This window comes from Mesocricetus auratus, unplaced genomic scaffold, assembly GCF_017639785.1.
Source record: "Mesocricetus auratus isolate SY011 unplaced genomic scaffold, BCM_Maur_2.0 Super-Scaffold_100004, whole genome shotgun sequence".
Classification (NCBI taxonomy): domain Eukaryota; kingdom Metazoa; phylum Chordata; class Mammalia; order Rodentia; family Cricetidae; genus Mesocricetus; species Mesocricetus auratus.
In genome coordinates, this window is record NW_024429189.1 from 32,391,256 (window position 1) to 32,415,679 (window position 24,424).

Genomic DNA, 24,424 nt, shown 5'->3' on the forward strand with positions numbered 1-24,424 from the left:
GATGTTAACCCTGTCATTCTGGCTTAAGTCCAGCATGGGTAATTGCATTGCAGGTACTTAAATTGTCTTTAGGTCCAAAGACCTCTTTCATTCTCACCTCATCGTTTGTAATGTTGCTACACATAAAGGCCACATTTTACCCCTAGTATAGCAGCATCTCTCATGGAAAAAAAAACTTGATCTTTCTGCAATCTATCAGTAGAAATTCACTTTTTAGGGTAAAGGTCTTTGAACATGTAATGCAATAAAGGAAAAGAAACCATATATAATTGCTACTGAAGATAAGACAAAACAAAACAAAAAGAAAATCCAATAGAATGAATTGTCTCTGACAGGGTCTCTGCAGGAATGGGAGATTTTTTAGCTTGCCCTGTTTGCAAATCTAACCTCATTATCAATAGATGTTTAAAATACCAACAAGCAAAATATGAAGAGATTCAAAGTCACCTTTAAAAATCACCCCAAAATTCAGTCTCAATTATCTACAATCAAGGTCATTCTCCTTGACAAGAAATTGGTAGCAGAGAATAAATTCTAAGAAGAGGAAAATTTAAAAGAACAATTGATACTGACAGTTTATCAATGGAAGTATGTTTCTAAGCCATCTTGCCCAGGCATTGAGCTCCTGTCTATTTCTATGCTATCCTTAACTTGTGCTTTGACGACATTTTTTGTGGGGCTATCAAGCACTATTCACAAATAAACTTTACTACAAATACTCCAAACACTTAATGAAGATTTCATCTATAGATAAGTACTGTTTCTGACCTGAAGATGAAAAATAATTACAAACATTTGAAATTTACCAGGAAATCTCTTTCTCTTTGCAATAACTATGAATAAATCTGTTGAGGGTTTATAAATCATAAAATTAGCCTAAATGTTTAATAGCAATAAATCTATAATAGTTACAGTGTAAATACAAAATAAGATAGATGTTGAAAATAAAACATATGGTTAAAAAAGACAAGAAAATAAAGTATTAATTGTAATTATACCAAGGTCAGCTGCAGATGACATAAGAGGAAAAGAAAATATAATTATAAAAAAGATGACATCCAATATGATACAAATTAGAGTTTCGTAGACTATTTACATTTTTTATACATTTTCACAAACAGCAACACAATACTCAGTGTTGTATAGTATTGTTAAGAGTGTAAATTGCTTTAATCCAATCATCCAATTGGAAGGCACATTCTTCATATTTCCGAGAACTTTAAAAATTATTGTTTTCCCAGGAATCCTAACCCAGGAAGTTCACTATAGGAAAATAATAGTTTGAATAATTAAAGCATTATGAACAATGATGTTTATGTAGCAAAACAGCCCTTCAATAAGTTAGGACAAAGGACAAAGTGTTCAACAACAGCCTCCAATATACTTATTTGGTTGAAGTAATAGGAAATGTGATTTCTGTTGCATATCTCATATGCTACATGATTAAATGATGCACAGAAAGAGAAGAAATATAGAGCAATTTAGCAGCAATGGGAGTACCAAGGTGAGGCAGGCTGCAACCCTGAGCATTCAAAGCAGTTCCCACTCAAACACTGCACTCTAAGCAAATCCCAAGGCATACGGAAGAAACATCCCTACAGTATTCATGGAAAGAGGACTGTGGGTTTTAGAAAAGGCCATTACAAAGGTACCAGTATATGAAACCACTTACAATGGTTAAGAAACAGCACATATGTTGGAATCACTGACAGAATGAAGCAGTGGGTAAGGAGTTTAAAGAAAAGAAAAAAGGGAAAGACAACTACTTGATCCCGGGAGCTTCTGTCGTGATCTATGCTTGTACATAGAAAAACACCACCAGGCATGGGCCTGATGTAACTTTCGAGCAGGAGACTAGCATGATATGGCATGTTTCAGCAGTATTGATTTGACAACTGTGTTGATAACAAACTCTTTGTAGAAGAATCGTAGCAAAGAAAACTGTTGAAGAAGCTGGGTCATACAGGCAATCTATGATGGTGGCTTAGACCAAAACAGAAAAGAAGAGAAGAGATTAAAACGGATAACATTAGGGTATTTTGAAGAAATTGCCAACAAAATTTCCTAACAATCTGGTATTGGGGAGGCATAACAGAAGAGAATAATTACAGTTAGTATTCAGGTTTTTGTCCCTAACCAAGGTCATTCCCCACCATCCAGCCAACAACCTGCCTTTTATCAATCCTTGCACTCACCTGCCTCCTGGGATCCTCCATGTCCCTAACCAGTTACTTGTGGTGGCTGAGCTGAGATATTGGAAGGTTAAAAATTCTGAATGCACAGTGTTGAAGGTGTAGAGACAAGGAAGTCGGTTTTAAATATGTGACTTGACATGTCAAGTACACACCAAGAGAATGGATGTGTACAATCCTGGAGTTCAAAGTAAAATTCTAGAAGGGTCACAAAGATGAGCATCAGAAGCTTATAGTATCATAGAAATTATTCTAGAACAAGAGCCATAATGCACACAGACAGATAAGTAGTGCATCCAGTTTTGCAAAGTACTTCCTCATCAACTTTCTTGATACAAATCAATGAAAAAGTTCAAAATAAGCTCCTTAACATCATTTCAGCTTGAATGAAATGGGTATGAAATGTAAGCTTGTCTGGCTATATAGATTTATAATTTGTGTATTATTGAGGGGGTATTCTCATTTGGAATTCTAAATCACTTGCATGTCCTATAATTCAAGCACATAGTATGTCAGGAGTGGAACATGAACTGTGGATCACACTCTGAGTAAAAATGCTTCAATTGCCTGCTTTACCAGAGGCCATGCCAGTACTCAGAAACCCAGAACCCAACTGTGGACTACCAAGACATCCTCAGAACTCGACCAGCCTTCTACAAACAGTCTTCTCCATCACCATATCCCAGCCCACAAATCCATGTGAAGACCCCTGCTTTACCAGAGGACAAGCAGGCACTCATAACCTCAGGGATCATGCAGGCTGCCAGTACACCAGTGGAAACTCTCTCTGCTACACAAAAGGACGTGGTGGCCATCAGAGCTATAGGCCACTCAGGCCAGAAGGCCAAAGAGGAAACAGAAGCCAAGGAGCAGAAAAAAAACCACGTCCAATAAATACAAACTAAAAAATCAGCACCTAAACCTATAATTACCACAAACCCATATGCCAGGATAAGAACACATCAATAACAGTCACAGCAATATGTCATCACCAGAACCCAGCTATCATACTACAACAAGCCTTGGATATTCCAACACAGATTACACACACACACACACACACACACACACACACACACACACACACACACACACCACAAGTTAAAATCTACTTTGTGAAGATGATAGAGATCCTTAAAGAGAAAATTAATAAATCCCTTAAAGAAATCCAGGAAAACACAAACCAATAATAGGATGAAATTAATAAATCCCTTAAAGAAGGCCAAGAAAAATCAAAAAGGTAAAAGAAATACATAAGCCTGAAGATAGAAATAAAAGCAATAAAGAAAATACAAAGTGAGGGAGTACAAGTGAGGTAAATGACCAGGAACTACAGATACAAGCATCACCAACAGAATACACGAGATGGAAAAGAGAAGCTTGGGTATAGAAAATATAATAGTGGAAACTAATGCATTGTTCAGAGAAAAGGATAAATATAAAACATTCTTGACACAAAATATCGAGGAATTCTGGGACACTATGAAAAAAAGCAAACAAAAGAATGATAGGAATAGAAGATAAAAATGCCATCTCAAAGACCCAGAAACTAATTTTAAAAAGTCGTAGAAGAAAATTCCCCTAACCTAAAGGAGGACATGCCTATATAGTTTCAAGAATTTTACAGACAAACCAATAGATTGAATCAAGAAAGAAAGTCCCCTTGCCACATAATAAGAACATTAAACATATAGAACTAAGAAAGAATATTAAAAGCTGCAAGGGGAAAAAGCCAACTAAATAAAGGCAGACCCATTAGAATTACATCTGACTTCTTAATTGAGACTCTAAAAGCAAGAAAGTTCTAGAAAGAAGTCTTCCATTCTCCAACAGACCACATATGGCAGCCCAGTCTACTACACCAAGTAAAACATTCAATCACCATGATTGGAGAAAACAGGATATTCAATGATAAAATTAAACTTAAACAATATCTATCCACAAATTCAGCCCTACAGAAGATACTAGAATGGAAAGTCCAAGCAAAGATGTTTACTACACCTATGAAAACATGGGAAATAAATAATCTCATACCACAAAACCAAAAGAAGAGAAATACACACACACACACACAAACTACTACTACTACCACCACCACCACTACTGCTACTACTACAATAACAGTGAAATACGAATTAGAAATAATTTTCATTGATATCTCTCAAAATCAATGGAATCAATTCTTCAATGAAAGGATACAAATTAATAGAATGGATATACAAACAGGACACATTGCTCTGCTCAATCTAAGAAATACAACACAAAATTAATGATAGTATATCAGAGTAAAGAGGGGGAAAAAGACTTTTCTAAGATCAAGAACCTAAGAAACATGCTGGTGTAGCCATTTTAATATCTAAACAATAGACTTCAAACCACATTAATCAAAGGAGATAGGGAAGGAAACTTTGTACTCATTAAAGGAAAGATCCACCAAGATGATCTTTTAATTCTTAGCATTCATGTTCAAGATTCAAGGGTATCCACATTTGTAACAAAAATACTACTAAAACTTAAATCACATTTCAACCCTCATGTACTGGTACTCTGATACTTCAATACTCTTCTTTTACCAATGGACAGATTCTCCAGACAAACAGAAAAATACTAGAACTAAGGTGTTATGAACTAAATATACTTAACAGATTCCTATAGAATGTTTCACCCAAACACAAAAGAATACACCTTCTTCTCAGAATCTCACATAATATTCTCAAAAATTGACCACATATTTGATCACAAAGCAAGTCTCAAAAAATATAATAAAAGTGAAATAACCCCCTGCATCCTATCAGATCAGAACAGATTAAAACTGGATTTAAACAACAATAGAAAGATAGAAAGCTTACAAACTTGTGGAAATTGAACAAACCTCTACTGAGATACCATTGGGTCAAGAAAGAAATTAAAGACTTCCTAGAATTCAATGAAAATGAATGTGCAACATACTCAAACTTATGGGACACATGAAGGTGTCACTAAGATGAAAGGTAATAGCATTAAATGCCTACATAAAGAAATTTGGAGAAATCTCATTCTATCAACTTAAAAGCACACTTGAAAGCTCTAGAATAAGAAGAAGCCAGCTTACCTAAGATAAGTAGGTGACAGAAAATAATCAATCACAGGACTAAAATAAATAAAATAGAAACAAGAAAAATGATATAAAGAATCAATGAAACATAGAATTGGTACTTTGAGAAAATAAACAAGATAGACAAACCTTTATCCAAACTAACTAAAAGATGGAGAGAGAATATCCAAGTCAATAAATTCAGAAGAGAAAATATCCAAATTAACAAAATCAGAAAAGAAAGGTTTTAACTTTAACATAGTCAAATTATATATAACAAAACATCTATCAAACAAGAACTATAGTTAACACTATTTAGTCCACTAACATTAGGCAAAATTCATAGAAAATATTCTATGTTTTATATGTAACTTATCTTTTATCATAAGTAAGGAAAATCACAGCCAGTAAGAAGCCTGAGCCATCAGCCAAACAATTTCTAAATAATATAGTCTCAGTGTGTTTATTTAGGGCTGAAGAGTGGCAGGACAAGGTGGGACAGAAGATTCATTTACAAAAAGATGATGAGGCATGTCCTTCTATATATATTTGTCTTATTGGTTGATGAATAAGACACCAACCAATTGGCTGGTAGCCAGGCAGAGAGTATAGTCAGGGCTACCAAAGAAGGAGAATTGTGGGGAGAGGTGACAGAAAGAAGCCATGAAGATGCTGGAGTACTACCATGCTGGATTATGGGTAAGTCACAGCCTCGTGGTCATACTGTTTATTATAAATGGATTAATACTTAAGAGAGCAAGCCAGTACGAAATTTAAGTCATTGGTCAAACAGTTTCTATTTAATGCAAGTCTTTGTGTGTTTATTTGGGGCTGAACGGTGGCAGTAAGAGGTGAAACAGAAGCTGTATACAGAACATGGGCCTGTAGGGCCTCACAGAGACTGAAGTACTAAGAACAGACCCTATTTAGGTTTGAGCAGTGTTCCTGTTCTGAGAAGTATGGACTTGGAAGTTTGAGTTAGGAAAGCAGTGGAATGCTTTAAGCACCGATTAATTGGCCCCTACTAGTAGGAGCATGGAAGACAATGGTACATAGCATAATGATGTAAACTGTCTGGGATGTACTCAAGAGGTTTCAGAGGAGAAGAATTTTAGTAGGTTTCCTCAAAATCATTCCTGTAATAGTTTGGTGAAGAAAGTGGCTGATTTTTGCCCTTGTCCAAAGAGTCTGTCTAAATCTAGAGCAAAGAGATTTGGATTAACTCCTTTGGCAGAGAATGTCTCAAAGCAGCCTAGTTTAAACACCGTCTTATGGTTGTTAGTGTTATTTGTGATGAAGATTTATAATGAAAGATAGAAAGCTAAGCAAATAAAAATACAAAATGTACAGATTAAGAAAAAGGGCAGCAGAAAGTGGAATAGAGCTAATTCCTATGTTCAAAGAGATAAATAGATTATGAAATGAAATAAAGGGAGTGGTGACCTCTGGGCAAGATCCCACTCTGATAATTTAAAACTTTTGAAAGGAATTAGAGAAAAACTTGAAGCCAGATGTGATGGCACATGCCTTTTATCCCAGCACTCAGAAGGCAAAGTCCAGTCTGGTCTAGAGATCCAGTTTTAGGAAAGCCAAGCTTAGGCAATGAAGACAGAGAGATGGTGAAGATGTAATTGAACAAGGGGTGGGGGAGCATGTTCCAGCCCCAGTAAGCAGCAGAACTTGGCAGCTTCAGCCACATGGTTCTGAAGTTAAGCATAGAATAAAGTAGCTATGGAATTTGCTCCCAAAACTATGGAAAGCCACTGGGGCCAGGAATGTGTCAGGGCTGTCTCTTAATGGAGTCCTAGCAAGCAGTGAGGTCATTGAGTGCAGCTGTGAAGTTGAAGCCTTAATTGCCTTGGAGAACCCAAGATATTAGAGATGTCAGAGTCATGGGGTACCTGTTAAGGAAAGCTGCTAACAGAGTTTTTAGCCACTTCTCCATCATGTGTGCCATACTGCCATATCCCACTGTAATGATAATGGACTGAACCTCTGAACTGTAGCAGAGCCACCCCGATTAAGTGTTTTCCTTTATAAGAGTTCCTGTTATGCTGGGGTCTCTTCACGGCCACAGAAACCCTAACTAAGACAGATTCCCAACAGTGAGAGTTGCAGGAGGTGGGGGCAATTTGGGACCCTTTTCCTCCTACTGGGATGTTTTATCCAGTCTTGATTTTAGTGTTTCTGTCTAGTCTTATTATATCTTGTTTGTTGGATATCCCTGGGAAGCGTATCTTTATATTTTAAGGAAAACAGAGGAGGAGATGGGGTAGGTGGGTAGGCCTGGGATAAGTGTGTGTGTGTGGGGGGGAAGTCTGTAATCTGGAGGTCATGTTGCAATGTATGAGAGAAGAATGAAAGTTTTAAAAATGCTTCAGGGGATACTATTGCAGCCCAGATACGGAAAGGAGGGACTGGGCAATCCCCCAAATGATGTGATGGACTTTGATGATCGCTTGTGGAGGGTCCCACTATCCCTAGGGAGTGGGTGGGTTAGGGGGGTTGGTCGGGAGCATGGGAGGATGGAAGGGTGAGGGAATGGAGGGATGGCTACATACTTTTCTATAAAAGAAAAAATGTGGCAAAAAATGCTTCAATGTCTACAAATTAAGGCAAGTATTATTATTGTACTGTGTAACTGCAAGGAGTGGTAGCAATACCTGTAGAAAGTAGAGACAGCTGATCAGAACAGGGGAGAGCTCTTGGACCCCAGACCGACAGCTGGGAGGCCAGCATGGGACCGATCCAGACCTCCTGAATGTGAGAGTCAATGAGGAGGCCTGGGCTACCTATAGGGTCCTGAGCAGTGGACCAGTGTTTATCCCTTGAATACTAGCAGACATTGTGTGTCCATAACACAAAGAGGGTTGCTCTCTCTGCCTGGACTCTTAGGGAAGTGCCTGGACCCTACCCTGAATGAAATGATAGACTCTAGATATCCCCTATGTGGAAGGAATTGGCAATAGGGTGGGAGGATGGGGGGGATGGTGGGGGTGCGGGAGGAGAGGAGGGAGGGGGACCTGGGATTGACATGTAAAACAAGCTATTTAAAATTTAAAAAATGTTAAAAAAAAGAAAGTAGGGATGCATCTTGATGTTTTTTGACATATCTAGATAGTAGTGGTACTCCATAAGTAATATATTGAAGCTCTCTGGAGAAACATGAGATTTTCACATTTACTAATGGTAGCACAGGTGTTTGACCATTTGTAAGGTGAACAAAAAGAAAATTCTATGTTACTCAATGCAGTAAATTTGAGCTATATTTTCGGCAGATGTTTCAATGTTGGAACTTCCAATGTTCATTAAAGTAGATACATAAGATTTAATAATCTTATGAGCTGGAAGTAGTTTTCCTCTTCATGACAAACAAGTCTATAATAGCCTTAATTCTAACAGTCTCCCACATTCAAGTAGAATTGAACCACAGGAGCCAGGGATGCTGACACAGCCTGGTACTCCCAGTGGGTAGGCACATGAAAGAGGAGTTTTTAAATCGGAGCTACTGCATTTATTCAAGGATAACATGATGAAAAATCCCATGCTCATTTAAATAAAATATTTCAAAAGATAAGTTATAAACTGGGGCATCTATACATCCAGGAAAATTCCTATTTTTAAATAAATTAGCAGGCTTGGAAGCTATAATTTTCAGACAGATAATAGACAGAAAGATAGACTTCTTTTATTTCTTTGTTATTTAATAATTATTCAAAAATGTGCTATCTTTGTTTTGAAGGCAATGGCATCATTCTTATGTTCATGGAACAAAAGAAAGTCAACTTAGTTAAAACATGATAAATTTTAAGAGATTTTTATGACTTTTTATCGATATGAATGGGAAGAAATAGTTCATAATAGTAACAGTCTAGCCTAGTAGATCTGTTGTGTTAGTGTTAATAGTATAGTTGCCAAGTATTCAAGACTACTTAAAAAGTGTCAACCGAAAGAACTGATGGAAACTCAGTAATTTCAGGACTTTTCTTCCCCTTAAAAGAGTTATGTATTTCTAGCTGCAAATGAGCAGGCCAATTTTTCTTTCTACACACATCCCATTCCACTTTGAATCATTACCCACAGCTCCCATGCCTACATCTCAGCCCAGTTTTTCAGTTGAAGCTACTAGTCTGTTTTCTGGGTGTCAAATGCATAATCAAGCCTCCAGGGTGGTAAGCAAGGACACATTGGGTGGGGCAACTTCCTTGGTTTTCCTCTAAGCAACTCCCTCATTTTTTCCAGTTACTCCTGACCTCAAGACATAGCAGTGGCTTCCCACGTTTTGTGGCTTCTCCAAACGAGAGCAGCCTCTACAGAACACCCCAAGTCTGCTCAGAATCTTTAATTGGTAAAATAGACTCCAGGCTCTCCAGTGTGTTATAGAAGTAACTACCAGGATATTATACAATAATCAAAATTAAGACTTTATGGTATTCCAAGAACTCTAGCAGCATGTCAAAATTTGAGTACCAAACTGGCAATTTCTGGTCTTTCTATTGGCAATAATAAAATGCAGTAACTGAACCAAGCCATTATACTAATTGAGAATTTAGACTGCAATACCTCAGAGTCAACCTAGACTGAACCTAAATTTGTAATTACTACACACACATACACATGAACACAATGCACTCACAATTTTCTTGCTAAAGAAAATTGTAAGCAGAGGCAGACACCCATAGTTAAACACTAAACTGAACTCCTGGAACCCAATTGCAGAGAGAGAGAAGTGATGAGCAAAGGGGTCAAGACCAGGCTGGTGAAACCCACAGAGACAGCTGACCTGAACAAGAGGGAATTCATGGACCCCAGACTGATGGCTGAGAGACCACCATGGGACTGATCCAGACTCCCTGAATGTAGGTGTCAGTGATAAGGCCTCAGAAATATATGGGGCCTCAGGTAGCAGATCTCAGTATTTATCCCTGGCAAACAAATGAACTTGGATAGCCTATTCCACATGGAGAGATGCTCTCTCAGCCTGGACACATGGGGGAGGGCCTAGACCCTGACCAGATGATATGACAGACTTTGGAGATCCCCCATGGAGGACCCTCATCTTCCTTGGGAAGGGGTGGGTGGATAGGGTTTGGGTTTGGGGTGCTGGCGGGGGTGGGGAGGAGGGGAGGGAGAGGGAGCTGGGATTGACATGTGAAGCAAGCTTCTTTCTAATTTAAATTTAAAAAGAAAAACGAAAAATATCAACAAACTGCTTTTTTTTCATGTGACATTACTTGATGTTTCTAATATAATGCCTCCTGCATTTTGTCCCAGTGAAGTTTCTTCTGGGCCTGTATAATGGTATCTCATGGCAGATTCTACAAATATCTTTAGTACTGTATGTACATGTACATATATATTAGACCAGCATTTTAAAATGTCCTATAATTTAGAAGAAACATAATCATGGGAAGATTGTTGTAACTTTATCTGAGAAAACAGAACCAGCTGAAACTGAGAAGTTTCCAGGCTAACTTTCTATATCAATCATGTTAGCTATTCAAAAAGCCTTTTTCCTCATACAAGACTTGCATCATATGACTCACTCTCTGAATTAAGGTCTCCCAACTCTCCAATGATGACCAGGTGGACCTTTGTCTGTGACTAACTACCCTGAGTCCAATGGGCCAAATTTAAAGAAAGGAAATCGCTATTAAATTCTATTCGCACAGAATCTAGAGGAAGAACAAAATTTATAAATGACGCAGTAAGAAACAAAAAGTTATCGAGTAATGTGAGAGAACGTGCTGAATTAGTATGAGAGTTGATTTTTTTTTTTTTGGTTTTTCGAGACAGGGTTTCTCTGTATTGTTTTGGAGGCTGTCGGTCCAGCCTGGCCTCGAACTCACAGAGATCCGCCTGCCTCTGCCTCCCGAGTGCTGGGATTAAAGGCGTGCGCCACCACCGCCCGGCAAGAGTTGAATTTTTTTTATCTCATCATATGGCAGAGTAAAATCTTTTAAAACCTGATGATGTCTTCTAGAAACAGCATGCCTTATCTTTCATGGTTCCTGCTCATGAGGCTTCTGTAGTCTCTCAAGTTTTCATTGAAGACCATTTATCCCATAGCTCATCATGGAAAGGAAAGAACCTTCTAAGATGATGCAAAACACAACAGCCACTATTGACAGGACCTTACACATTATGGTACATCCTTTAACCCACACAAATCAATGTTTCCAGACTTATGAAAGTTTATACTATTCTGGGAGTATTGAACATAGTTTGTGGGTTTTTTTCCAAGCAGACAATGAGGACAACAGTCTGGCTTATGACTTTACAATCTTGTCATTAAGCACCTTGCTTAGACTAGGGTAGAACCTCGAAAAGCATCTGTCACAAAATTATCCTATTAGGTCTGCTTATGAGAAAAACAGGTTGTTTAGTCTGATTAACATTATTCAGTATTCCCCTATTATCATGTTGTGTATTCTATGCTCCCCCAAAACAGGTATGAGTAATAAAGAAAGTCAATGTCATCTATTACTTGAAAAATAATGAGTTGGTAGTAGTACTCATGAGAACAACAGTTATGTGCTGTGGAATATTATTCTAACTGGGCAAAGATTTGCTACATTTGTTTATGCTATAGACTATTGTTTTAACTCTGTAAAGGTGTGCTACTTTTGTTTATGCTGCATTTGTATAATGATTGTAATGATGTGTGAATAAAAGGCTGAATGGTAAATAGCTATGCAAGCAGGGAGAGATGGGACTGGCAGAGAGATTAAGTAGGAGGAGGAATATAGCCATGGGGAAAAGGAGAAAAGAAGGAGAGAAGGAGGAAGAGAGAATATGGTAGACACCCTGGGTCAGGAGTCAGACAGCCCACCGGCTGTCAGACATAGAGAAGCAGTGAAAGCAAACTATACAAAAGTAAGGAGGGTAATAAGTACCTAGGCAAAGATAAATAAAGAGAAACAGGTTCATTTATGTTAAAAGAGCTAGGCTGAGCACTCAAAACTAATAATAAGTGTTGTGGAATATTATTTAAAGATCTGTTACATTTGTTTATGCTGTGGAACATTTGTTTCAATCATGCAAAGATGTGTTGTGTTTTTTTATGTTGCATTTGTTTAACTCTGTGATTCTGTGATTCTTTGCCTGTCCTAAACACCTCATGGTCTAATAAAGAGCTGAATATCCAATACCAAGGCAGGGGCAAGGATAGGCAAGACCGGAAGGCAGAGAGAATAAACAGGAGAAATCTAGGAAGAAAGGGGAGAAAGAACAAGGGAACAAGAGGAGGAGGACTCCAGGTGATGGCCACCCAGCCAGATGGCCAGCTGTGGAGTAAGAGTGAACAGAAGATACATAGAAGTAAGAAAAAGCCCGGAGGCAAAATGTAGACAGAGCATAAATATTGACAAGTATAGTTTTGGAGCCTATCCTGGAACTTACTCTGTAGACCAGGCTGACCTCAAAGTCATAGAGATTTGCCTGCTTCTGCCTCCCAAGTGCTAGGATTAAATACAGGATAATTTAAGTTAAGAAACCCTGGATAGAAATGAGGTTGGACATTCTTAAGTAAGAAAATGTCTCCCTGTGTGATTTATTTGGGAGCTGGTGACAGGCCCCCCACAAAGTAGTAAGAGTAAAAAAACTAACAACAAAAAATAAGTCTCTGTGTCATGATTTGGTAGCTGGTTGGTGGCTTAAAAGTAAAAGCTTGGCACAAGTATGTGCTTCTGTCTCTACTCAGACTTATTGAAGCTATAACAATTCATTCTTTTTGTAAGAAATACTATGAAAAGCCTACGAAGTTATCAAATTATCAAGTGAGATGCACGTTTTAGAATTGAGTAAATGGAACTGAATGAGCACATATTCTAATATCCCAGGATTAAATGGTCATCAATTATTGATACTCACTTCAGTATTGCTGATAACAGTACGTTGCAATGCTTGCATGTAAGTGGGTACAACATCAGAGACGTAATCAATACTAATAAATCGGCATGTGAGATATTTGCCGTAGGACATAATGAGAATTGTTGTTCAGGAGCCAGGATTGAAGGCATTCATGATTAGGTGCATTGAATATTCTTTGTCAGGATTTCTCCATCTGGGCACTTTCTCCTTACACTATAAGTCTACTAAATATTCTTTAGCTGAGGATGAGAATAAAGGTCAAAGTTCATATAAAGTCCAAAGAATTATTTATGGCATATATGCCCCTATTAACTCTTGCAAAGGGACTAGAGTAGTTATTATTATAGTTTAAAGTGCTGAACTGACTAGCAAAGGGTGTACATCTGCCAACATAAAGAAACTGAAGCTTTGAAGCCCATGTTCCGAATTCTGAGTTCTTCAGTTTGTAGATTAGAGATTGGCCTTCAAGATGTAACCCTATTTGAGGATTCACTAAAGTAGAATCTGGCTGACTTTACTTCTCTATACACTTAAAATATTGTAGTTCTACTAAACCTGTTTCATGCATATATATAATATGTAGTTAAGATTTATTTATATTACCTTTGTGAATATTATATTTACATGCTTATGTATATACATAAGCATGAAGCAAGTTTAGTAACTTTTCTTTGTATCACATGTATCTGTATATACCTATATTTATGTATGTTAATAAAGGATACACATAATAACATATTTACTCTCCTAGCAGTAATCTTTTTAGTCTAAACACTAGCTTACCATCCTTGTATGACTTGTCAAACTTCATAAAATGATCAAACTCTACATACAGATAATATTTTAAATCTTTTCCTTAAAATTTTTATTTACATTTATTTATTTTATGTGTTTCAGAACATGAGTATGGTCTGAAGATTGATCTCAGGACACCAAACTCAACAACATGGGCCTTTACCCAAGAGACAGCATGTTGTCTCAATTTTTAAAGTATTTTCAGTGATATAAATAATACATCATAAAGGAAAGTTTTACATGAATATAAAAGGTTACTCAAGACTAAAAACTCCAAAACATATAACTGTTTTTGCTTAAAACTGCCTGAACTTTCCTCCTCACTAATGTGTGCATAGTTGTAATTATTATATGACTGATTCACTTTTTGTCTTACTTCATTTTCATCTTGCTGATACACACACACACATACACACACACACACACACACACACACACATAACTGGTGTTTCAAGCGATTCTTTCTTTTCAGTTTTTGTTCCCCATAACTGTATGTAATAGTTCTAAAAATAATTAATTGACTGACTTAAAAAATACAAAAAAAGGAAATTTAAATCTCTTTAAGTTCTACAATGGAGACATCTTGAACAAAGGGTAGAATTTTACTGAATGTCTATAATAGCTTTGGGCTTGCTATAATATATACATATATTATATAAATATATAACATTATATTATATATATTACACATTAGAGTACTACGAAGCTGTAAAATTATGACCGCATGAAATTTGCAGACAAATGTATGGAACTAGAAAAAAATCACCTTGAGTAAGGTGATTCAGACTCAGAATGACAAACACAGTATGTATTTACTCATAAGTAAATGTTAGATGTAAAGAGAAGGATAACCAGACTATAATCCAGACAAGATAGATAACAAGGAGGACCCTAAGAGGGACACATGGATCGCTCTGGGAAGAGAAATTAGATTAGACCTCTTGGGTAAACTGAGGACAGGATGCAGTAAGGGAGAGTGGAGGGGGAAAGAAAACATGCACATAAGGGAACAGGATGGTCAAGGGATGAAGTGGAAGGCGCAATAAAGAGATATCTGAATAAAGAAGGTGCTAGTCTAATTCCAAAGAATCCACAAGGATGATCACAGTTAAGACTCCTAGCAACAGTGGAGAAGATGCCAGAACAGTTCTACACCTATAATCAGGTGGGCGAACACCCCAACTATTATTATAGAGCCTTCATCAAGTAATCTATGGAAACAGATGCAGAAATCAACAACCAAGAACCAGGCCGAGTTACAGGAATCCAGTCAAAGAGAGGAAGGAGGAAATATATCAGCATGTGAGGTCAAAATGAACCTGGAGAAATCTACAGACAACTGAACCAGCTGGAGGAAACTGATGAACTCTAGACCTACAGCTGTGGAGACTCCAGGGAACCAAACTAGTTAGTCTCTCTGTATATGGGAGACCTTGTGAAGCTTGGGCTATCTGAGAGGCCCCTGGCAGTAGGACCACAATACAAACCTGATACATAAGCTATCTTGTTTGAGGCAGTTTCCTGTGGTGGAACACCATTCTCAGCCTTAATGTATGGGAGAGTACCTTGGCCATGCCCCAACCTATTTTGCCAGATTTTTTTTGACTCCTCATGAGAACCCTTATCTAAGAGGAGGAGTGGATGGGGGGGGCAACTGTGGGGAAAATGGGAAGACAGAAGAATGGATGGGAGGGACAACTGTGGTTGGAATGCAAAAGAATAAATTATATAAAAAATGTTCCCTTCAAAAATCCCATTAATGCTAATGCTTCTTCTGATTTTAAGTACTAATCTAATGTTGTTAATCTTTTTTTCATTTTTTTAATTTAAATTGGAAAAAATCTTGCTTCATATGTGAACCCCAGCTCCCTCTGCCTCCCCTCCTCCCCTGCCTCCCCCAATGCCCCAAACCCCTACCCACTCCCCACTACACTCTCCAGGGAGGGTGAGTCCTTCATGCGGGATCTCCAAAATCTATCATATCATCCAGCGCAGAGCCTAGGTGACCCCATGTGTCCAGGATGAGAGAGCATCCCTCCATGTGGAATGGGCTCCCAACGTCCATTTGGATGCCATGGATAAATGCTGATCTAGTACCTGAGGCCGCAAAGATTGCCGAGGTCTCCTCACTGACATCCATGTTCAGGGGGTCTGGATCAGTCCCATGCTGGCCTCTCAGCGATCAGTCTGGGGTGCATGAGCTCCCCCCTTGCTCAGGTCAGCTGTTTCAGTGGGGTTTACCCACCCAGTCTTGACCCCTTTCTTCATCACTCCTCCCTCTTTGCAACTGGGTTCTAGGAGTTCAGTTCACTGTTTAGCTGTGGGTATCTATATGCCTCTGCTTCCATCAGTCACTGGATGAAGGCTCTAGGATGGCTTACAAGGTAGTCGTCAATCTCATTATCAGGGAAGGACATTTAAGGTAGCCTCTCCACTATTGCTTAGATAGCCAGTTAGTGTCATCCTTGTAGATCTCTGGAAATTTCACCAGTGCCAGATCTTTCCTCAAACCTATAATGACTTCCTCTATTATGGTATCTCTTATCCTGCTCTCCTCTATTCTTCCCCTGACTCAAGCTTCCTGCTCCCCGATGTCCTCCTCTCACCTTCTTTTCTACCCCTCACTTTTCCACAGCTCCTTCTCCCCTCCCCACCATGCTCCCAGTCCACTCAGGAGATCCTGTCCTATTCCCCTTCTCTTGGGATACCATGCATATCTCTCTTAGGGTCCTCCCTGTTTCTCAAACACTCTGGCAGTGGTATTGTAGGCTGGCACTACCCTGCTTCATGTCTAAAATCCATATATAAGTGAGTACATACCATGTTTGCCCTTTTGTATGTTAGTATATATACATTGTTATTATTTGCCTTCATTGTCTTCTTGTATTTCCTTCAGCATAGAGACTACATTACTAGTCATATTTAAACTGTTTCACAGCATAATTCATTTCCTATTATGTTGCCACAATTAATACTCTGTGTTTATGTTCATCCCAGAAAAGTGCCAACTGAGGTATAGCATTACTCTGTTGACCAAAGGTCAACAGTCAAAAACTTTTATATTCAATGCTTACCAAGTTTATATTTTATAAGCATTTAACACTTTGCTATGAATTCAGAGGTAATGAGAGAATGATTTAGAGAAGAGATTAAATGTCTCTTTCTCATAATTATGAAGACTTTTATATACCTTTATAGTGACTTGCAATGGAGGTTTGCTGTACTGATAGATTTATATTCATGTTTATGCTCATAAAAGTTATATAAAAATCATTAGAATTTGTACTGTGAGCCTTCAAAACCTCACCTGTTTCAGATATATTGGACTTTTAAATACAAATAATGATTTATATCTTAAAATACAATCAGCTTGTAGCCTAATTTCGTAGGTCTATGAATTGCCATGAACTCTTCTTGTATTCTCTACATGGGAATTTTTCAATATTATCTTAAAATTCTGTTTAGCTACTCTTATCTAATGCTTCATGACTAAACATCATAGAGAACTGTGATGGTGAGCATGTGGGGTTCATGATCTCTCCAATTGAAAACTATTTCCTCAGGGAGAAGGCACAGTTAAGTAAACTGTGTTAATCTGGTTGGAAAAAATTACTACTCTTCAAACATGAGATTGCTTCTTTTCATGGGACATTCAGCTTACCTACTAAATTTTTGGGTAAATAATGATGACATTAATGATAATATATTTAAGAGCTCTCTAACCATTTGGCTGGAAAATGTCCCCATATGGAAATCAGCCATTGGAACTATATTATGCTTTCGGTTAACAGAGTTTCATTTCCTCCAGGGCTTCTCAGTAAATATTATTTGTTGATAATGGCTTATGAAACAATATGCATAGTTTTACAGCACTGACAATTGTGTTCTCACAAGCATGAAATGCTGCTGGCATAATTTTGAAGAGCTCGCATAGTTCTGTGTATCTTCAATGCCTAGTCCCCTTCAAGAGCTCATCTTATTTTTAACCGTGTCATCCTTGTTAACATTTTTAAACTGAAGTCTCATGAATACTGAATGCACACAAGGAAACTAATGAAAATATGAGAAATTTTGTGCAAATAAAATAATAAAATGGTCTATTGTGTGTATGGGGAGGACAATGGAAAAGATAACATAAAACACACACAAATTGCTCAAATTTTCTCCATAAAGGATTTAATTCAGAGCTTTTATACATTTTTACATAACATCAAAATTAATTTCAATGAAATTTGATTGAATGTTCTCAATGAAGTTTGATTTTTAACTTCATTGAGCTAAATACTGAATTCAAACAATAAGGAAAACAAAATTTCACCTATGCATTAGACATGGCTAGACCTAACTAGCCAAAGTCTTAAGTAAAGAGTCTAATCCTAAACATCTTAGCACCCTTCTCATTTGTTATTATTATGAATATCAAGTAGAACCTTCATGCAGGTAGTCTATCTTTTACTCTATTTTCAATTCTGTAACTTTTCAGTGAGGTTACTTGAAGCTTGAAACCATAAGCACAAGCAGGTAGTGAAATTTAAACATAAACTAGGGCAGGATCAAAATTTAAATTGGATTTAAAAAAGAAAGAAAACATCTGACCTAGTGCATATAGTAATTTCTGACCTTTTCTGTGTGTGTTTAAAGGACCCAATATAAAGTATGATTATCTGAATTTCAAAATTTGTCAGAATACAGAATATATTTTTAACTTCCCCAAAGTAAATTTCTGGAACAATGAATATATTGATTCATCCAAGTTACTACCACTTGAAGAAAATATCATTATTGCAATATTTTCAATCTCCATGATAGTGAATGAGATTACAGGATAATAAAAATACTTACAAAGAATAATACTACTAGCACAGAGGAAAACTTTTAACTTTGCCTGAAGTCATAAACTCAATTCTTCTACATGATGGAGAAGACAAGGAGACCCATTCCCTGTTGAGAATTCTCCATAGGCTGACTCCCAATGTATGGAATTCATTAGAAGTGTACTGTACTTAATCATAAAGCATGTACACATGGGGTGTTTTCTTACAAGTCACTTCAATAGTACACTCCATATCACATGCTTGAGTCATACAACATAGACAGTTCAAGCTGATACTGACCTGGAACATTTATCCCTACTGACTATGCTTAAAGCTTTAAAGGGTACTATTTGTACAAAGTTATTATCACTCACCTGTGAACTCTGTATTTAAAACAGTTACTGCTCAGTAAAGACACATCCGCTGTGAAACCGTACCATGAATTACAGAATTAAACAACTACTGTCTGATTGTACTTAGTACCAGTCCACAAGAGGTAGCCTCTGCCTGGTGCCGTTATAGGGCCAAGAACCTATGCTTAGGAAAATCATAGACTCTAAATTAGAAACTACTACTGTTATTCTGATGAATGCACAGTGTATTAAACCAAATCATAATGATATATCCATAGATTACACCATCTCATAACTCTTGTCAGGGAAGTTTCTGTTTGAAATAGATGAAAATCAAGAGACCCACAAGAGGCCAAGGTGAAGAGAATTAGAGACTTCAGAATGTTCAGGACTAAATGCAGCATATATATCTACTCCTTACTGCAAAATCTCAGGGATTATTGTAAAAGAGTGGACAGAAAGAGTATATGAACCAAAGCAGCAGGATGACTATTGACTTCTGGTCAGAGCAGGGCAACTCACAGCAGTTGTGACAGCATGCAAGAGACCAGTGCAAGAGTAAGCTAGAGCAGTCTCAATATAGAGAGGAGAGTTGGAAATGAAAATCTACCCCAGAGCCAAGAAACTACAGGTAACTGTTAGTTAGCTTCTAGAAAAACAAGGGTCAATTTTCTATAACAGCATAGTCTCTGATAGATTGTCCACACTCCAGTAGAAGGTAACATTTCTAGGAATGTTGGGATACATTGATTGGCCTTAGGGGACAAAAAGGAAGAAAGAAATGAAGGCAGGAAGAAAGAAAGAAAGAAAGGATGAAATAAAAAGAGAATAAATGAGAGAGAGAGAGAAATGGGCACAATGGTGGGTGGAGAAAGAAGGAGTGGTTGGATTGGAGTAGGAGTAAGGGTAGGGATGATGAATATGATCAAAAATTACACAACACAAGACCCCAACCCCAGCGAGTCAAGCTTCAGGTGAGATTGGGTGTCCGGCGGGGACCGCCCACCCATCCCCCATCCCCTTGATCTTCTGGGCCGCTCCTGGCAGCCAGAAGACCCGCCCACACAGGAAAGACATCAGCCCTTCCAAGACCGCAACCCCAGCGAGTACAGCTTCAGGAGACCTGCCCACACAGCAAAGAAGTCAACAATTCCAAGACCCCAACCCCAGTGAGACCAGCTTCAGGAAAGACATCAGCCCTACCAGGACCCAAACTCCATGTCAGCATCCCCAGCTTCAGCTGCAGGAAGGAAGAAGACCAGTGGAGATGGAAAGACCCCACCAGCACCCACTGAAAGAAGAGATGGGAAGAAGACAGAATAAGAGATCACTCAGCAATAGAAACACCAACATGACCCCACCAGAACCCAGGGATCCAACACCAGCAAGACCCGAAAAGCACTACATAGACGAAGAAGAGGAGACAGACCTTAAAAATTATTTCATGTAGATGATGGAGACCCTCAAAGAAGAAACGAGGAAATCCCTTAAAGAAATAGAAGAAAAAACAAACAAAAAAATCCATGAAATGGGGGAAAAATTCAAGAAATAAACAAATCTCTCAAAGAATCTAAAGAGCACCAAGAAAGAACAACCAAAAAAAATGAAGGAAACAACTCAAACAGTTGAAGGATTGAAAGCTGAAATAGAAACAATAAAGATAACACAGAATGAAGGGATGCTGGAAATAGAAAAGCTGGGTAAATGATCAGGAACTACAGATGCAAGTATCACCAATAGAATACAAGAGATAGAAGAGAGAATCTCAAGTGTTGAAAACTCATTAGAGGATATAGAGTTGTCAACCAAAGAAAATCTCAAAACCAACAAATCCTTGACACAAAATATCCAGGAAATATGGGACACCGTGAAGAAGCCAAACCTGAGAATAATAGGGATAGAAGAAGGTGAAGAAATTCAACTTAGAGGTACAGAAAACATATTCAACAAAATCATAGAAGAAAACTTCCCTAACCTAAAGAAAGATATGCCTATGAAAGTACAAGAATCTTACAGAACACCAAATAGGCTCGACCAGAAAAAGAAGTCACCTCGCCATATAATAATCAAAACATCAAATCTACAGAGTAAATAGAAAATATTAAGAGCAGCTAAAGAAAAAGGCCAAGTAACATACAAAGGCAGACCTACCGAATTACACCTGAATTCTCAATGGAAACGATGAAAGCCAGAAGATCCTGGACAGATGTCCTACAAACGCTAAGGGAACAAGGATGCCAGCCCAGACTACTATATCCAGCAAAGCTCTCAATTACCATAGATGGAGAAAACAAAATATTCCATGACAAAGCCAGATTTAAACAATATGTATCCATGAAACCAGCTCTACAGAAAATGCTAGAAGGAAAACCTAGAGCCAAGGAAGATAACTACACTCACCGCTAGACAGGACCTCCAGACAGAAACTTAACAAAGAAACAAAAGAACTAATAGAAGTTATGACCCAACTGGGTTTAACAGACATCTATAGAACATTCCACCCAAAAACAAAGGGATATACCTTCTTCTCGGCACCACATGGAACCTTCTATAAAATTGACCACATAATAGGAAACATAGCAAATCTCCACAGATACAAAAAAATTGGAATAACCCCCCTGCATCTTATCAGACCACCATGCATTAACATTAGAATTCAACAATAACACAAATCGCAGAAACCCTACAAACTCATGGAGATTGAACAATGCACAATTGCACCATCCCTGGGTAAAGGAACAAATAAAAAAGAAATTAAGGACTTCCTCGATTTCAATGAGAATGAAGACACAAAATACACAAACTTATGGGACACTTTGAAAGCAGTGCTGAGAGGAAAGTTTATAGCACTAAGTGCCCACATGAAAAAAACTGGAGAACAGTCATACTAGAGAATTAATAGCACAGCTGAATGTCCTAGAACAAAAAGAAGCAAACTCCCCCCAGGAGAAGCAGACGCCAGGAAATAATCAAATTGAGGGCTGAAATCAATCAAGTAGAAACCAGAAAAACACTGAGAAGAATCAATGAAACAAAGAGTTGGTTCTTTGAGAAAATCAACAAAATAGATAAACCTCTGTCCAAACTAACCAAAAGACAGAGGGAGAGCATGCTAATTAACAAAATCAGGGATGAAAAAGGGGACATAACAACAGACTCTGAGGAAATCCAGAGAATCATCAGGGCATACTTTGAAAATCTGTACTCCACAAAATTTGAAAATTTAAAGGAAATGGACAATTTCCTGGATAGATATCACTTGCCAAAACTAAATCAAGAACAGATAAACAATCTAAACAGACCTATAACCCCTAATGAAATAGAAGCAGTCATCAAAAGTCTCCCAAACAAAAAAAGCCCAGGCCCAGATGGCTTCAGTGCAGAATTCTACCAGAAATTCAAAGAAGAGCTAATTCCAATACTCCTCAAAGTATTCCACACAATAGAAGCAGGAGGCTCACTGCCAAACTCTTTCTACGAGGCTACAATTACCTTGATACCCAAGCCACACAAAGACACAACTAAGAAAGAGAACTATAGACCAATTTCCCTCATGAACATTGATGCAAAATACTCAATAAAATACTCGCAAACCGGATTCAAGAACACATCAGAAAAATCATCCACCATGATCAAGTAGGCTTCATCCCAGGAATGCAGGGATGGTTCAGCATTAGAAAATCTATCAATGTAATCCACCATATTAACAATCTGTGAAAGAAAAACCACATGATCATCTCACTAGATGCTGAAAAAGCCTTTGACAAAATCCAGCACCCCTTCATGATAAAGGTCCTAGAGAGATCAGGGATAACAGGAATGTACCTGAATATAATAAAAGCAATATACAGTAAACCAACAGCTAACATCAAACTAAATGGAGAGAAACTCAAAGCAATTCCTCTAAAATCAGGAACAAGACACGGCTGTCCACTCTCTCCATATCTCTTCAATATTGTACTTGAAGTTCTAGCTACAGCAATAAGACAACAAAAGGAGATAAAGGGGATACAAATAGGAAAAGAAGAAGTCAAACTTTCACTATTTGCAGATGATATGATAGTTTACATAAGTGACCCAAAAACTCCGCAAGGTTACTCCTAGAGCTGATAAACACCTTCAGCAATGTGGCAGGATACAAGGTAAACTCAAAAAATCAGTGGCCCTATTATATACAGATGATGAAGTGACTGAGAAAGAAATCAGAGAAACATCACCCTTTACAATAGCCAAAAACAGCATCAAATATCTGGGGATAATGTTAACCAAGGAAATTAAAGACCTGTATATCAAGAACTTTGTGTCTTTAAAGAAAGAAATCAAAGAAGATACCAGAAGATGGAAAGATCTCCCATGCTCTTGGATTGGTAGGATCAACATAATAAAAATGGCAATCTTGCCAAAAGCAGTCTACAGATTCAATGCAATCCCTATCAAAATTCCATCACAGTTCTTCAAGGACCTGGAAAGAACATTAATCAACTTTATATGGAAAAACAAAAGGCCCAGGATAGCTAAAACATCCCCATACAATAAAGGAACTTCAGGAGGCATCACCATACCTGACTTCAAGCTCTATTATAGAGCTATAGTCCTGAAAACAGCTTGGTATTGGCACAAAAATAGGCAGGTAGACCAATGGCACCGAATTGAAAGCTCTAATTTTAACCCACACACCTATGAACACTTGATTTTTGACAAAGAAGCTAAAACTGCACAATGGAAAAAAGAAAGCATCTTCAACAAATGGTGCTGGCATAACTGGGTATTGGTATGCAGAAGACTGCAGATAGATCCATGTTTATTGCCTTGTACAAAACTTAAGTCCAAATGGATCAAAGATCTCAACATAAATCCAGCCACACTGAAACTTTTAGAAGAGAATGTGGAAGATACTCTTCAACGAGTTGGTACAGGAGACCACTTCCTCAACATAACACCAGTGGCACAGGCACTGAGATCGACAATTAACAAATGGGACCTTCTGAAAGTAAAAAGCTTCTGTAAGGCAAAGGACACAGTCAAAAAGACAAAAAGGCAGGCCACAGAATGGGAAAAGATATTCACTAACCCTACATCTGACAGAGGGCTAATCTCCAAAATTTACAAAGAACTCAAGAAACAAGTCTCCAAAACACCAAAGGATCCAATTAAAAAGTGGGGTACAGAGCTAAATAGAGAATTCTCAGTAGAGGAGGCTAAAATGGCCAAGAGACACTTAAGAAAGTGCTCAACAGGCCGGGCATTGGTGGTGCACGCCTTTAATCCCAGCACTCGGGAGGCAGAGGCAGGCAGATCTCTGTGAGTTCGAGGCCAGCCTGGTCT

General features: G+C 37.9%; 1 long non-coding RNA gene across 2 annotated transcripts in view; it reads left to right on the plus strand.

The window, feature by feature from the left end:
• Positions 1–15,699, plus strand: part of LOC110343108 — a 34,895-nt gene extending 19,196 nt beyond the window's left edge. Inside the window, exon 4 of one of the 2 annotated variants that reach the window (XR_005877164.1) lies at positions 14,035–15,699. This is a non-coding gene — a long non-coding RNA (uncharacterized LOC110343108). Of the gene's footprint in view, positions 1–2,771; positions 3,292–14,034 lie in introns of those variants that run through there. The other variant, XR_005877163.1, reaches the window with a different exon arrangement.
• Positions 15,700–24,424: the final 8,725 nt, after the last annotated feature.